This window comes from Enhydra lutris, unplaced genomic scaffold (assembly GCF_002288905.1).
Source record: "Enhydra lutris kenyoni isolate GAN:26980312 unplaced genomic scaffold, ASM228890v2 scaffoldscaffold2, whole genome shotgun sequence".
NCBI classification, from domain to species: domain Eukaryota; kingdom Metazoa; phylum Chordata; class Mammalia; order Carnivora; family Mustelidae; genus Enhydra; species Enhydra lutris.
This window is the reverse complement of record NW_019154086.1, coordinates 60,811,145-60,829,866: the sequence shown is the minus strand read 5'-3', so window position 1 is coordinate 60,829,866 and position 18,722 is coordinate 60,811,145.

The window sequence follows — 18,722 nt, the reverse complement described above, 5'->3', positions numbered from 1 at the left end:
TATTCCTTAGAAGGCACAAGCTTCAGATTATTTGAAAAAAGCTATGAACAAATCTTGTTGAAGACTATTAGTATGCCTTTGATCACTTCAGATGCTGCTAATAGGTCTTGGACAACTCTTATAGCTGGTAGGATCAAGCCCAAACTACTTAGACCTAGAACCACAGCCCACCAGGCAAACTTGAACACATCATTTCAAGTACACATCCCAGTGCTCCTGTCCTGCCATCTCTTAACACCAATTTTGTTGTTTCTAGCTTCAATGATTAGTTTAACTTGCCTTTTTATCTGGTCAAATCCCCCCGAACTTCCCCATACACTTAAACTCAAATTTCACCACAAAATTTTTTCAGTCTATTCCAATTCAAAATGACCTCTCCTCTGAACTTCTAAATTTCAATTAGCTATACCATTTGGTGATGGAAATAACAAAATCATGAAGCCCTTTACAACAGTAAAACAGTAGCTAACTTTTATTGAGTGGGGAATTCTGATGACCCACCTTCTTCCCCAGGCCTTAGCTTCTTGCAGTTCTGTTCCCCCTCCTTTACCCTCCCTTTTATTGCTCGTATCTACAAAATCCTGTTCAATTTGTGGACCAGGTTTTTAAAAAAGTTTTGTCCTCTATAAAACCATGCCCAAGAACTCTCTTTTATCCCCAAATACTTATTAAAGTATTATTTTAAACCACTGTTTAAGACAAACTCTGGGGATAGCTGCTTAAAGTTATATAAACTATATCATTTTGTATTTTACAATTGTAAAATATATATTTTACAATGATATATAATTGTATTTAAAATAAGCAATTATGTTTTATGTATATATAAAATATACAATTATATATAATTATATATAATTATAAATAATAAGTTATATATAATTATATATAAATTAAATATATGGATTGAATTGTCTTTAATTATAAATAATAAATTATGTCATAATAAATTCATATATAATAGCTAGTTTAATGCACACACATAGGCATATATAGTAAATTCATATATAATAGTTTAATGCGCACAGACACACACACAGACACACACACACACACACACATATACACTTCTTAGAACTGGTCAAATAATAGCACAAAAGCAAACACCTCTCACCTATCAAGCTTTTTTTTTTTTTTAATAAAGATTTTGTTTATTTATTTATTTGACAGACAGAGATCACAAGTAGGCAGAGAGACAGGCAGAGAGAGAGGAGGAAGAAGGCTCCCTGCTGAGCAGAGAGCCCGATGCGGGGCTCGATCCAAGGACCCTAGGATCATGACCTGAGTGGAAGGCAGAGGCTTTAACCCACTGAGCCACCCAGGCGCCCCTCACCTATCAAGCTTTTATTACAATTATAGTGCTCACTCCCCTCTAATTCATGACCCTCCATGAAATGAAGAAAAGAAAGTTTTCTTAGGGACCTTTGTCTCTACCTAACAATGGACCCCCTAAACAGAAAACACAAACCCGTGATGTAGCTTAGAAACTTTCTAACCACAGGATGACACTTCTTCCCTCAAACCAGTGCTGAGATGAATCTGTCTCTCCATTCGATTTAATTACTAAGGCTTGTTCAGGGTTTTTCCAGAGGCAGGTAGTTTTGTTTTGGAGCAATGGGCTACAGAGGTGACACAAGTAGATTTATATAAGGGGATAAATCTGGACAAAACAGTACACAGCATTTCAATTAACCTGTTTCGGGGAGCCTAATGTAATTGTAGAAATGCAATCACTTCAGCTGAGGTTATAAGGTTTGAAACTAACTTTATTATCTGAGGTTAAATGCATCAGTGCTAGATGTTCCTTCAGCAGCTTAACTCAGTACAAAACTAGCCAACAAACAGCTGAGTAATAATTGACGATAAAAGACTCTAGTAGCTGTCTAGACTCCCAAAATTAAACCGTAATAATAATATTTAGAAAACTCAAATCAATAAACATTCTTTCAATTTTTGCTTTTTGATTTTAATATAGTAAAGAAAAGATTAAGGAACAAGGAGCAGGAGTTAGGATAAACGTCACCAAGTGTCAGATTTAGGGAAGACATGTTTGATTGGGTATATGTATAATTATTTATGTGACTGGAGAAATGTTCACTTTTCCCCATAAGTAGAAAGATCTGTTTCTAAAACAGAAAATCTGAAGAGATGGGGCATTTTACAAAATGAATTATCACTCCCTTTGCATGTGGTTTATACCATTTCTCAGCCTAGAGGGCTATCTTAACCTTTCAGTGTTTCAGATAAGGTGATTTTGTAAGCAGAATCATGAAAGAACAGGGAGGACCTAGTCATCATGCACCTAACCAGCTGCATCAAACGGGCACCCCAGTCTAGATTTCCTAGGCAAGAGCTACTCCTACACCACCACCTAGGGGTAGAGATGGGTAGAGACCCCATTTTGCCAGCTGCATTTTTTCTAGAGGTCTAAGTTCCCATGTAATAGTTGATTTCTTTATGATAACAATAAACCCTTATGAAGCGCATGCTTCCTACTCATCATTTCATTTGTGACTCCTAACAATGCTCTAAGCCAAGTTCATTCTCACGTCATTTACAGATATGGAAAATTCAGTGACTTGCATAAGTTCACATGGCTAGTAAGTGGGATCTGAACTCAGTTCTACATTAGTCTTGTGTTTTACACAGCTGCACATAATTCCACTAAAATGGCCTAGAAAAGTAAATTCTTTCTTGTTGTGGTTTCCAAAAGAATCCAAGGAGTATTTTTTTCCCCCTCATCTGAAGTTTATCTAATATCAAGTCAGAAGTTAAAATGTGGGAGATAAATATTACTTATGTGAGACATATGATAAGACACATTATTCATTTTTCCTTATGAATGAATGAGGTTAATTCACTAAATGCAAGCAAATATAAATCAAAATAAATGCAAGATACAATTTTCACTTTCTTGATTTGCAATTTAGAAAGCTTAATAATAAGATTTTGAAGGAAATAAGTATTTGTATGCATCGTTTGTGGTAATACAAATCATAATTTTTTTGTAGGGAAATTTAACAATAACCATCAAAATGTAAAATAGACATTATCGTTGACTCAGGATTTTCACTTCATTTTTTTTTATTCTTTAAAGATTTATTTATTTATTCGATAGAGAGAGCAAGTGTAGTGGCAAAGGGAGAGGGAGAGAGAAGGAGAGAAGCAGAGCCCGATGAGGGACTGAATCTCGGGACCCAGAGATGACAACCTGAGCCAAAATCCAGAGTTGCTCATTTAATCGACTGAGCCACTCAGTATTCTCATCTTAATGATTTACTTTACATGTGTGTATGTATACACATGTATGTGTGTGTATCTACACACATTGTGTGTGCACACATATATATGTATACATACACATAAATATATACGTGTACATACACACAAATATGTTTGCACGAACATTGTTTTATTAACAATAACTTTGAGAATAAACAGAAATGTCTGTCATTTGAAGAATGATTAAATGAATTATGATCTATGCACACACTGGTGTATTTCCAAAATAAATAATTAAGGGGGGAAACCCCAATAAAAATCTATATAAATTTAATAAAATACCTTTTGCTAAAAAAAGGAGGCATATACATATTTTTTATAAAAGTTATGAAAGAAAATGAGAATAATGTTCACATTTGAGGACAGGGATCACAAGAGTGTGGGAAAGATGGTTATTTCTCATGCAGTACCCAATCTGTACAATCACGAGTGGTAACTGTGTTCATATATTACTCCCTAGCTAGTGTCACTTACAACAATATTTTTCATAATGGATCTTTAAGTTTGTCGCAGATTGCATGATCTGCTATCCAGCAGAGATAGGATATTTCATTCTGTGTTAGACTGTTAATATTTGCATTTCTCGAAGTTTATGGACTATGTAATCTGACGAGACTAATAATTTCACTTCTTGGACTGGGAAGCACATCATGGCATTTAACAATCCCAGGCATGAAATGGTTAGAAACAGCTGCTGAGCCCTAAAGTAGAAGAGGCGCCTGAGTGGTTCAAAATATACCTTCAAATAAACCTTCACACAAAGCCGTTAGATATGATTGCTTCCAGTAATACTCCCAACAACATCCGGCAATGTTCACTCCTAGACATGTCACAAGAGAATTTCTAGAACTCCATCTCTACTTGTTTTGGTTTTTGCTTTCATGTCTTGCACAGGAAATGCCCCATAGACTTTACTCCATGAAACCCTGAAAAGAACATCACCAGAACTGACAGAAAAGACTGTGTATTAAGGACAGTCCTTTAAATCGTAATCGCTATTGGGTAAACATTTTCTTGCTACTCAGCAGAAAACCAAGTTTCCTTAGGAAGTAAAAGCCTCACAAACACATTTGGATAACTGATGAGGCAAATTCTTTCACACAGCAGAGGGAGTACTTGGAACCTAGATCTGCCAGAATTTGTTTCACTTTGTAGTTTGTTATCTTCCATCGCACACTCCCTAGAAGAATCCATCATCTTGATGGACTACAGACATGATTTATGGGATAATAATAAAGGAGAAAATCTGAGAAATGGATTTCTTTCTTATTTCTCCTTTTGGAGAAAAATAGAGAAATTTAAATTGTCAAATTACTTTGAGGAAAAAAAATAGAGGTTCGTGATAATGACGACGATCAGGATGGATGTCCAAGGGTGGTATGCTTGAGAAACAGAAGAAATTAATGCTTTTGATAGAAACTTCTAATTTAAATAAAACTAGCCATCCTTTATCTATTCATTGAGTGTTCTAATTGAAAGCAGTGACAGTGAACTACAGTATAGGAAGTGTAGATGGCAGATCTTCGAAGACACTCCTGGGAGGCAGTTACAGCATGCTCAGTGCCATGCTAGTTAAATTTCCTCCAAGTTACATGAGAATATTTAAGAAAAAGAAAAAAAATTGAAAGAGCATCCCAAGAGAGTAATTTTAATTGACTGCTAGGGAGTCTTTTTAATCAGCAGCTTGGTAAGTAGTCAGAATAGAAGCTATCTGAGTCATTGTCAATCTTTAATGATGTTAACTATCTGAAAGATTAGTCACAAGGAACCTAATTTCACAGAGTAAAATACCATAGAGTAAAATGCAGTTGTTTGTTCCTTTGTACCTCTCCAAACCAGCAAAACAATGCTGAGACCTCACAGTCCAAATAATCCAATCCAAATATCAGCCTTCAAGGCTCAGATAAAAGTTCACAATCTCTTTCATGCCTTCCCGATGCCTAAGGGCAAAATAAGCCTCCTCACCTCTGAATTACACAGAGAACTCTGGGCTTCCCCGGGGTTCCCCCACCCATCCACCCACCCACCCACCGACCCTGCTTATATACATATATGTTAATTATCATACATATGTAAATTTGCCTAGTTCAGTCTTTACCTTGTAAGTTACTGGTGCTGGGTAACATCTGTCAGCCTCTGCACAACTTCCATCCCTTCTATGCCCTGCCACGTGTGCGGCAATTTCCATGAACCATGCTTTCCAGACTCCTTTCCCTCTTGATTCCTGTTCTAGTTCACCAGGCTTCCACCGGGCAGGACACACAGGAGAGCAGGAAGATAGAGACTTTGGATATTGTTTTATTCTCTAACATCAGATTTCTGGTTGGATGGATCCCCTTCCATGGCTTCAGCTATCATCCCTCTAGTCCTAGGAGCAGGATTGATCTTCCCACCACTGCAAATCCCTGGTCGTCACAGATGCTGGCTTGTTCTCCTAACCCTGTCCATATTTAATCAATAGTTCGTGCATCAAACGTTCTCAAACTCTTCTGAGTGTGCCATCCATTTCCTCCTTGAAACCTGGCAGTTTCCTCCCAGACAGCAGAATTTAGATGTTCATTAATGTTATGCTCCCAGTGTTTAATACAATGCCCGGAAGAGAGTGGGCACTCAGTAAATACTTTTGGAAGGCATAAATGAATTAATGAAAACAGTACTAGGGTAGCTACTGTGTAAAAAAATATAAACAGTGCTTATTGCAATGAAATTTACAATCTAAGGAGGAAAACAATACACAGGTGCAGAAATTCAAATCACTATTCAAAGCTACACCTGATAAGTAATGAATCACAAGCCTCCATGCTCAGATTCCAGAAACGGTATAATTCTTTACTATCAGTCGGAAAAAGCTACCCAACACTGGGTAAAATATATATATTTCTACATATTAACATTCACCAACCTCACAAACTTCCCATAAGGTAAACCAAGTAAGATAAAACAACAACAATCCAATACTACTCTGCCTCAGGGGTGTGCCGGCAGCTTTGATTAGTTAATATTTATAAAGCACTTTGAAGATGAAAAGTGCTAAACATGATCTAACAGCCCTGTAAATGCAAATGTGTCAGGTCTTATGAAATTTAACAGAAAATAGAGAGTGACAAACTACTCACAAATAAAAAATGCTCAACTAAGGCTTTGCATTTAAAGAGGCCAGATGGGGGAGAAAAGACATTTCCCCTCGAGCAGAGAATCAAGCTAATCTATACCCCACCCCACCCCCATCAACACACACACACACACACACACACACGTGAAATGTTTAATTTAAAGCCTAAAAGATGATGCACTTTGTAACAGCATGTAAATCAATGTTTTATTAAAGCCTATGAATTACTATGCAGAAAAATGCAAATCACAATAAAACACATCACAAGCAGATTCAATCCTGCTCTGTTCTCAGTGGAGCAATTACCAAGCCCTGCTTTGGCAGATGGGGGTAGAATTTAACTAAGGGTGGGCAAGTTTATCTCAAGCTTGCGGGTAGAAACTGCGCAATTTCCCAACCATTCCGCTTCACCTTCAGAAGTACAAAGAGTCAAATGTTCCCCCACTGCCATGTTTAAAGTTACATTTTAAAAATGCTATGCTTAAAAAAAAAAAAATGCTATGCTTTTCCGTCCATTGACTTTAATTACACTTTACCCTAAGAGACTTGCCTGGCCAGATGACATTTTTATACAAAAGAGAGGGGTTTACACACCATGGCATTTCTCTTGAGCTTGTCCATCAGTTAGAAGGTTTGAATTTAATATCTTCAAGCTTGTCTGTCAGCAGACTGATTTTATTTATTCAGAATACACACACACATACACGCAAGACATTGGATTAAGGAACCAGAAATACGGCCTTAATTCCAGAGTGATTTTTCAGTGGTTAGGTCAGGACATGAGCTCAGGTTTACTTTCTTTTTTTTTTTTTCCCCATAGACAGAAAAAGGCATCTAGGTGAAGAATTCTTTTTGAAGACAACTGAAATGGTGATAAATAATATCCACTGAAATTAAATGCAAGTATAATGGGAAAAGGGTGAAAAAGAAAAGAATGGAGTAAATGCAATGCAAAATGAGTTCTAAAAACTATTATGTCAAAAAATATATTAAAAAAGAGAATGGTAAAACTAATTCTGAAAAATCCTTTGAAAGTCAAGTTTTCAGTTGCTAAGGGAGAGAGGAAGAGGCAGACGCTATTATTGCCTTTATAATCTATAATCTTATTTTATATTTGAGACTTGTGAAACTCACATTTCAAAGGAGGCCTTCAAAGGGTTCACTGCTATGCATTTTGTTAAATAAATATGGCAGAATAAATACACCACAGACAATAATATATTGTACAAAAGAGTTAGATAGGTCTTTAAGGCTCGGTACGTTTTAATATATTAAGTAATCTGGCGTCAGTGACAAAATAAACTGGGATTGCTGCAATTTCATATAGCTGATACTTTGAACACTTAGTAGCTAAGTGAATTTCCAGTGGATATATTTGTGCTGTTTATGAGTAATAGAATACATATGATAATCAACTTTTCCACTTCTCAACCATTGGGCTTTGAAGATCAAATGAGACACTGTATGTGAAAGTGACTTAACTGTGACAAATGTAACAAATATTAGGTTTTATCAGCTATTCAAAATAATGTAACCCGTTTGAAGAAAGAACAAAATATTGAGTTATCCACCTGTGAATTTACAAGACAGTGTTAATAATAATAAAAATAACAATCCCCATAATTTCTCATGAGCCAATCAAATATATTTTTCCAACCCATCTTTTCAGATTAAAGCAATTTATAAGCAAACCCCAGTTAAAAAATTAGAGGATGTGAAAGGAAGAGAATGCTTCTTGCCTGGCATTTCTAACTTCTGTTTTTTTATTATTCAATTTGGAACTTTCTGAGAGTAGGTAAGGAGTAAGGACATTTCATCTTACGCAAATACATTCTTTAGAATATGCGGCCACTTAATGAGTGAGTAATTCCCCCAAAATGGCCTCTCATGGAATGCTTCCTCTAACCCAAGGACTACAGTGGTCCTTAATACTCTAATAGACTTATGGAGGATAAAATCTTAGTATTCTTTTTTTACGGAAGTGCATTTTACCATCTAACTGACGTTAAGAATGTTGATTATATGTATTTAAATGTATATATTCATTGAATTAGCTTTCTAAGGTCAATATTGAAGAAATTTTTCTTTAAAATAGTTGTTTAATAAGAATTGTTTTCTAATCTAAAAAAGGACTTGTTATGAGTTCACTTTTGTGTGTGTGTGTTTAGCCCATTTATAAATTAAGAACTATGTACTCAGTAAAAATCTATTATAAAGACCATTTCATCACCATAATTTTAGTTACTCTTGAGTCAGACTATACTTTCAGGAACTGTGGTAGGGCATACACAAAGCTTCGTGCTCACTAACATCTGTTCGCACCCAGAATGCCCTCCCTATTGACCTGATGGCACCTTTTTATTTAGTTAGTGTCCAGATCCTGTAGAGACTGCATGCTGTAGTCAGTGGTGACAGTATTCCTCAAATGCAAATTAACACCTGTTTTCCTCACTGAAATAAGATCGGGCAATAAGTCGGTGTTACATCTATTCCTGCAACATCAGTTTATAACAGTCTTCTTTATGCCTCTGTGCATTAAAAACAATACTAAAAACAGCATAAAATCTGTTTTGTTTTAATAAACTAAAAGAAGAGCCCTGATAACATATCTGATTATGATATCCTTTACATTAGATTACACTGTATATTTTTACAAAAGCAAGAAAGACCTATCTACAAGTTTTATTATTTTAACTAACATGCAATATAAAAGAATGAGGTCAGGCTTATAGATTCTACAAATATTTTCTACGTTATTTTTAATTTTTTCTTGTTACTCCTTTAACATTAATTAATAAAGTTGCTCCAATATCTATTGTTTAACTGTGGATGACCAATGTTTCTTTACCTACAGCCTTGTGCTGAAGTTAGGTGTAACTTGTACTATGATAGACGATAAATAGATAATAGATAGATAACATTACTCCAGATACCTAAAGAGAAGTGATTGTTCTCTCACATACATCAGAATAAAATCATCTTTTTTCAGTGAGAATGAAAAAAAAAATTGATGCTGCACATTGTAAAAATAATGAAAATAGATACAATTTCACTATGAAATATTGCTATAAAAAAATCAGAAATCCCACATGAGAATTTCTACTTTGGCCAAGATCGAGTAACTCCTCCACCAGAAACAATACAAAATACACGTGATATTTATGAAACAATAGTTCTCAAGACATAGGACATCAAACAGTATGGGACAGTGATCCCTGAGAGATGACCAACAACCACTGTCTCCCCTTACTATATTTAGGGTTTGCAAGGATGCAGCACAGGGAAGCAGAGCCCAGCATTCAGCATGAGCTGACGAGTCAGAGCTGAAAGTCTCAGGTGACCACAGGGACCTGAATTCACATGACAGAGACATGAGAAGGAAAGAACTACAGAGAGAATTCCAGAGACATGTAGAAGCCCCCCCCCCCAGAACACCCCCAATTCAAGTGTACAGCAGAGGTCTGGTCAGTGCCTGTGTATAAGGAAACAGCCTGTGGCTCAGGAAAGAATCTCCCAAAAGGTTTTGAGGGATCAATACCCAGCACTCATAGAGAGATGGAAACAATGTCTACTCCCACCAGCCAGACTGGAAAGATTTATAATTCACTGGCATTGGACACAATACTCAGAAGATTCTTGACTCAGTAGTAAGGGATAATCAAACTTACACTACATAAGACTTTGGTCCCACTTAGCAGATCTTACAAGCAGGGCCAAAGATAATTAAAACCTTTACAAGTAACTTAACTAAAATAAAGTCCAGGAAAAGGTGAAGTATATGGATAAACATACAAAAGTACTTCGCACCCAACAAGATAAAAATCAAAATAATTGGAATCCAGTTAAAAGTTTCCAGGCATGCCAAGAAGCAAAAAAATGTGACCCACAATGAGGAGAAAAATCAAACTATTTAAATAGCCCGGAACAGCTACAGATGCTAGAAATAAAGACAAGCTCATTGAAAGAGTTACCTATTCTATGGATTTGTACATGTTGAAAAAATTAAGTAGATGCAAGATCAAAAAAAAAAAAAAAAAAGACCAAAACCAAAATTTTAGAAACTAAAACTGCTGTGACTGAAATGACAAATAAAATGAGTAAAATTAATGGAAGATTAGACATTGCAGAAGGGAAGATTAGTGTAAGAGAAGACATAGCAAATATCTACAATGAAACACAGAGAGAAAAAAGAATCAAAAGAAGCCAACAAAGCAACAGTAGGCTGCAACTATAGTAGCCTAATACATGTACGACTGGAGTCTGTGAGGAGGGGAGAGAGAAGAGGATCAGACAAATTACTTAAAGAATAGGTGAGTATTTTCCAAATTTGAAGAAAACTGCCATTTCATAGATTCAAGAAGCCCAAGAAACTCCAAGTAAAAGTTAAGCATCAAGAAAATTACACCAAGGCACATCATAATCAATTTCTCAAAACAAATCATAGAAAAATCTTAAAAGCACTTAGAGAAACATTATATATAGAGAGGAAAAAATACAAGGGTAACTGTTCATTTCTCATCAGAAACAAAATAAATAAGAAGACAGCAGAACATTTTTAAGGAATGGAAAGCAAAACCTGTCAAGCTAAAAGTCTTTTTTTTTTTTTTTGTGAGTGAAAAATTTTTTCCAAATTAAAGAACTAAAGGCATTTGCATATGTAAAAAATGGAGAGTATTCATCACAAGCAGAGAAGAACAAGAAATATTAAAGGAAGTCCCTCAGGCTGTGGGAAAATAATAGATGGAAACCTACATCTCCATAAAGGAATCAAGAGTACTGGGGATAATTAATGAGCAAATATGAAGAATTCCTTTTTATTTAAACCACTTTATAAGATAGCTGACTGTGAAAAACAAAAATACAATGTACTGTAGCATTGATAACATATGCAAGAGTGAAAGAGATAATAGCAATAGAACAAAGTCTAAGAGGGGACATGTGCAAGTGTACTGCTGAATGGTTCTTATTCCATATGTGAAAGCAGTAAGATACCTCTGGAAGTAGACTGATAAAATAAGAATATATACTATATACCCTAAAGTAACCACTAATATGGTGAAACAGAAAGTTCTAGCTATGAGCCTATGAAGGAGAAAAATGAAATTATAAAAAATGCTAAATTAACCCAAAAGAGAACAGAAAAAGAGAATAATGGGACAAAACAGTAGAAGGGACAGACAGAAAACAAACAGCAAGATGATGGTCAAAACTCCTCAAATAAATCTGCCAACTGCTATGCCCAAGTTCTTTCATGAATTATGTCATTTAATTCTCAGTGCAAACCTGTGAAGAGATGGACACTCTTATCCCATTTTACAGATGCTCTGTAAAATTACATAATCCTCCTTCCTGTTTCGTTACAGGTATCCAGCAAATCAAGACCCTGAGATCAGAATGACCCTCCCTCCTTCAAGAAATAATGATTTACAAATGTTAAAGACTATAATTTTCAGTTTCAGTGATTCTGTCAGAATTTTTACCACAGTATGTATTTCTTCGTGCTGATAAATGCATACCTCACGGGAAACCAAAAATCGTCTTGGTTTATTTATTTTTGATAATTGTAAAATTATCAAGTTTTAGTTAATTTTCATATCTCTAATTCTAAATGTGTTATCTACATAGTCCATTATTTTCTGGAATCAAGCTTCCCACACTGAATGAACTTCCCAAATAATTGTGGTCTCACTGATCAGGATGATCACAGACAATAAATTCAGAACCATCTTCCACATAATCTAGTAAGAATAATTACTGTCCACATTATCCTCACCACATCCTGCTCATGCATAAATGCATTTATTTATCTTCTTTGACTTGGCAATTGAAGATGAGCTGGCAAATGGAATTGAGTTAAAAATCATGTGGCTAAGGCATGGAACAATAAGCAGATCCTTAAGTGGAGATGTAAAGTATGCAGTCAAAGACATTAGGCAGGATGTAGTCAAAAGTCTTGAAACCAGAACAGACTCTGCAAAGCATCATTTTTTTAAAGTAGGAAATTGACATTACATTGAGACTTGCTATGTGGTAAGCACTGTACCAAACATTTTACATCCCTTGCTTCCTTTAATCCTCAGGAGGTAAGATGCTTTTGAAATACCAGTTGATGAGATTTCTGTTCTCAGTAATTCTTTTTTGCCTTCTGGCCACTTTCTCATTGAGTCAGTTAGTCATTTGATGTTCCCTACTTACGGAAAGGAAAGGATGACATGTGAGATCACAGAAACAAATAAAAAAGGATTATTCTGGCCTCTTGGATTTCAAAGGAATGTGAGGAACTCACACAATATGAATAAATTAGGTAAAACTTTCATATCTACCTTAGTCACTTTCATGGAGTATTGGCTTCTGGACTTTTGGAGGATGGTGGAAAGCAAGCAAAGGGAAGACTCTTACTTTTGTACTTGGGTTGACTTAGTGAATCCATTTCGCATTTCTCCTGAACCAAGTTAAAGGTAAGAGACCCCATGGGATGGTTAAAGTAGTCCCAGCGGCTAACTGTTGTAATTCTTATAAGATAGAGAAGAAATCTGAGTTTGAAGAATTAAATTAATGTATTCAAAGTGTTCAAAGTCATGCTGCAAATTAAATGGCTTATTAGGAATTCAAGTCCTGGTCTGTCTATATACCCTTTTATAAACTCTACCACTTAGCTTTGATCATAGTGACAGAAAATATCAAAATAACTGATCTTTTATGGGAAGAAATTTGTACCCTTGCCAGTTTTTAGATACTCTCAAAGTTTCAAATTCTAAGCAACTCATGGGTAAGAGAATATGCAAAATATCATATGAAATACTTAAGATGATATGATGGATTCTCAGGGAAACACTATAAATAATATAAAAATAATATGAACATTATGCTACTGAATTTGAAATTCTGATCAATTAGACAATTTTACAGAATAAAATAATTTTGAAAATCATCCAAGAATTGATTAAGGCAAAGACTAGAAAACTTTTCCTGTAAAGGGCTGGACAATAAATATTTCAGCCTTGCAGACCATTCAGTTTCTTTCCTAGTTACTCAACTTCCCCATTGGAGTGTGAAAGCCCCAATGAACAACGTGTAAAATAAATAAATACATAAGTACATAAATAAATACTTGACTACTTGAATACATACATACATACATACATACAGTTTTGCCCAATAAACTTTACTTACAACAATGAGCAGTGGATAGATTTGGCTTCCAGGCCCTAATTTGCTGATTTCTTGATTGAGCAATAACTGTTATAAATACAAACCAGTAATCAAGACTATAGCTACAAAATAAACTGTATTTCCTTATCATTCTATAAATGAGTTTACCAAATTCTAAAAGAGTAAATACCTTAGACACAGCTGAGAGTAAGATACAAAACTCTTTTATGTCAGTATAACCTTTACTCCAAAACTAGACACAATAATGTGAGATTGGATGATTTTAGGCCAATTTCACATAGAAATGAATGTCATAAATAATTGGTAGGCCATATCCAGCCATATAGTTAAAAAAGAACATAACATAGCCAAGTCAAGTTTCATCCCAAGTTTGCCTAGATTAAAATAGGAAAATCATGTTAATGTATTAAAAATGCAGAGAAAGAATCAGATAAAATGCAATACTTGTGTATGGTCAAAACTCTTAGCAAAATAGGAATAGAAGGCAAATTGTTTAACCTGATAAAGAATATAGACCAAAACCCCACAAAATTTGTATAGTTACTGATCAAATTATAAAAGCATTCCCATGAAAATAAGTGATCAGAGAAACAATCAGCACACTTCTATGTTTCACTTGAAGGGCTAATTAACACAACGTGACAAGAAGAGATAAGAGAGATAAAGATTGGAAGAAAAGAAACCAAATTTCCATTATATTTCAAATATATGCCTAAATGCAAGGAGAATCTAATAGAATTTAAAGATAAATATTGAAAATGATAGGAGAATTCAGCATTGCATGACATAAGCGCCATATACAAAAGTGATTACCATTCTATTGCATGAGACAAACTAATATAAAAGTGTAATAATACTTTTTAAAGATGTTATCTATTATTTGAGAGAGAGAATGAGTGGTGGGGAGGACAGAGGGAGAGAGAGAAAGAGAGAAGCAGACTCCCCGCTGAGCAGAAAGCCCAACGTCGGGCTCAATCCCAGGAGCCTGGGATCATGACCTGAGACAAAGGCAGATGCTTAACCGACTGAGCCACCCAGGTGTCCCTAAGTTAGACCTCTTAATGTTTGACACATTCATAAAATATACAGGCACATATGCCACACATTCCTATGTAGCCTTTAATCATCTTTTTCTAGTTACAAAGCAATAACTTGTGGGCGCCTGGGTGGCTCGGTTGGTTAAGCGACTGCCTTTGGCTCAGGTCATGATCCAAGTCCCGGGATCAAGTCCCACATCGGGCTCCCAGCTCCATGGGGAGTCTGCTTCTCCCTCTGACCTTCTCCCCTCTCATGCTCTCTCTCTCTTTCTCTCAAATGAATAAATAAAATGTTTTTTTAAAAAAGCAATAACTTGTTATTGTAAAGTACTTTTAATACTTATTATTGTCAAATGCAAAAAGTACAAACAAGTACAGCATTTTGAAAATACAGAAAATTGCAAGCAAAAAGGGGGAAAAAAAATCACTCATAATTTTACCAGCCCTATGAGCAGTATTGCCATTTGGTGCATATATCCTTAGCTATTTTTCTAGATGTATTTATTCTGTTGACCTTCACACTTTTTAGATAAGTATCTGCAGATGTTCTCGCATGGTAATTTAGGTACTTTAGACATGTTAAAACATGGGTCTGTGTATTTCTGCCACTGAGCAAAAGTCCGTTGAACTAGCTCAGCCTTCTGTTTGTGAAGTGTGAATTGATGCATATGTATGGCAAAGGTCAGTCATGAGGCTCACTCTGGGGGCAATTGTACAGCAAACTCAGAAAAAGATAAGCATCTCTCTATATTTTGTTTTAATTTGGCCCTTATTAGCAGCTCTCTGTTGGCAAATGGCTTTATTAAGAGGTTTGAAATGTGCATTACATGAAAATACTGCTGACTTAAAATTCATTCTTTTTAAATTTTTGCAAGTTACACAAATCATTTCCCGTTGTCATCTTATTTAAGCGAAAAGGCCTAATCCTATTCCTTTTTTCTTGGAGACAAGCAACTAAGCCTCCACATAATGACACACCCCTGAGAAATGGTTTGCAATAAAAAAAAAACAGCTCAGGGGAACTAAAAACCTCCAAGTAGAATTCAGAAACAACACTGTTGTCTTGTGCTAAATGACAAAGTTTGCATGCTGGAAAAACACCAGAACTTACATACCTTATGCTTATGGACTTACAGCTTTCAGTCCTCATTTTCCTTGATCGATTTATTATGCCTTATGAAGCATCAGAAATTATTTATGTTTCTATATTTGACAAACTGTGATAGAGACCATTGGTGTTCACCAAATATCTACATGTTCCTTACATTTTCCCTGTCCCAAAGCTTCTCCGTGTGCTCACGGGCTAAGTTCTTGCAATGGAACACCATAAGAAGGGATGCAGTGATATGCCCTTTCCACTGAAGCAGTTAGGAATGACTATTTCTCCCCCCACCTCTTACTTTGTCTCTCCCCAATTAGAATAACATACAGGTCCTGGAGTTCTAGGAGAAAGCAGCCTGAGCCCCCGACGCACACCGTGAAGGAGACCTGTGCTGTAGAGCCTCCTTTCTGCGTGAAGATACAAACCTTGTTTTTGACAAACCTCTGAAAGAGGGGGTTTTATTTCTTACTGCAGTAGGATCTAGTTGCATCATTTTCCATTGGCTCACTGTTTTACAGGAGTTCAAGTGCACATGGAAACTGAGTAAAGGCAGGGGTAGACTGGGCCAGATCCGGTTCACTGCTTCTCCACTCCAAGACACTCCCCGGCACCTGCCCCACTAAGCAGCTCTCCTTTACAGGGAACGTGTTCAGTTTTGTCCACAGAGAGTAGCTGAGGGAGATGGCAGGACAAAGCGGTCCTCCTCCTGGTTCTGGAAGTTGCCTTTTTGCTGCTGCTTGTTCCTGCTGCACAATGGTGTGTGTGTGTGTGTGTGTGTGTGTGTGTGTGTGTGTGTGTGTGTACATGCATGCATGCCTACACATCTAGAGCCATTCTGCCCCAACCATGTACCCAGAGTGTATAGTCAGTCCCTCAGCAACCATGGGACCCAGACTGGGATCCAGTGACCACAGCCAGTGACAGTCTCACTGCTGGCAGGTGCAATCTCTGTCTCTCTCTGAGCCCCTGCCCATTAGCCTCGGTTCACCTGTGCTGGGAGAATTAGCTTCTGCAGCCTTCCAGCAGTGCCACCTTGCACGCCAGACATGTGCCATTGCCAGCAACTGGGCTCCTAACAGCTGAATCCTTCCCCATTCCTGCCTACCAGCATCTGCCCAGCTGCACCCAGAGAGCAGCTGCCAGCTTTCCTGGCCACTTGACACCAGCTGTGGTCTGGGCAACCCAGCACACTTGCCTGCCATCCGATAAATCATAACCACGGCTTTTCCAATGACGTCTGAACCCCAGCTGTTGGGAGGAGACCCTTCTAAATTGTCCTTCCTTATGTAATCTCATCCAGCTCTAGAGCACGCTTCAGAGTTCTCTTTGTATCTTTAACATCACTCCCCTATTATATTTAAACAATTGTTATATTAAGCTTTGCCTGTCAAATTACAATGTGGTTTCTGTCTATCTCCTAATTGGCGGTGGACAGATATGTTAGCCTCGCCTAACTAATGAACAAATAATGGGAGGGTGATTTCCAATCAGAGGTTTAAACTCTAGATTCAATGCAACTAACAATCTAGATTCAATTTGGATAACATGCTATAGAATACTTGAAGCTGATATAAGTTATTACATGTGAACTCAAATCAGTCTTGTAAATTTCAAACTGAAAAGAATTGTGTATTACACAAAAACACACCTGGAAGTCAAAACAACGGGCCATTGTATTTGTGGCAAGGTAAGTGGATGACCATGAAATTGTGAGCCATTTAGAGACTGTCTCAACACGTGGAATTCTTGTAACAAATAATACAATATAAAATCCTCTTCATTTTGATTGTTAAATTAATGCATATTATTTTTTAAATGTGTATCCCCTGCAGGTATAGTTATCTTATGATCTCCTAGACTATTACTTCAAAAACATTTATTCTCATCACAATTATGGCTTATCTTTCCATACTTTAATGATGTGTTTTGAGGAAATATATATTTCTTTCATGTAGTAAGTATGCTCTGAGTACCTTTGACATTCCAGGAGCTCAATATTGGCGGTGGTGCAGTTAACATCACAGTCAGTGTTCCTATCTTCATGAGCTTACATTCTAAAGAGGAAGACAAAAGAGGAAAATAGTAATTACAATGCAGAGCTAGTAAAGTGCCAGGTGGTCTGGGAGTTCAAGGACTGAACACTTGTCCCAAAGAGTTAAGAGATGTGTTAGGGGAGGTATCACAGGGAGGTAGTGGCAAGCTGAGATCTGGAGAGTAAGTAGGAGCTAAGCCAGGTGGTGACAGGGCCAGGCGAGAAGATGAAGAATGTTCCAGGCAAACTGCTTAGCACAGGCCAAGTGCAAAAGAGTATTGCCCAGTGGGCAATAGATTGATAAGAAATCTGAAGAATTAAACTTTCTGTGACCTACAACATTTAAAAACTATCGTTTGTAAGTTTTTAGAGATCCTATTTTTTAGACCAATATTAATGAAAGCTGTGACGTACTCCCACCAAAATCAGTGACTTATTGTAGCATTGAGATGTTAGAATATTTTGGAGCATCGGATGCAAGAATTATAAAGGACATACCACAGTTTGAAAGGACCCTTGAGTAGTTCTAAGGAGGCCTTTAAGGTGTGTGACAACATTGGAAGTCATTGGTTTTAATCATAATTACAATCACAACCAGTAACAATCAGTAGTCATAATAGTCTATAATACACTATTCTAAGACTTATATATACATATGTATGATTATATTTAATCTTCAGAACTAACCTAGATAGTAGTTTTTATTATTTTTTTGAAAATTTTTTTTTAAAGATTTTGTTTATTTATTTGATAGACAGAGATCACAAGTAGGCAGAGAGGCAGGCAGAGAGAGAGAAGGAAACAGGCTCCCCACTGTGTAGAGAGCCCAATGCAGGGCTCAATCCCAGGACCCTGAGATCATGTCCTGAGCCAAAGGCAGAGGCTTTAACCCACTGAGCCACCCAGGCGCCCCATGAAGATTTTTATTTATTTATTAGAGAGAGAGTGAGAGAGAGCATGAGTGGGGGAAGCAGCAGAGAGAGT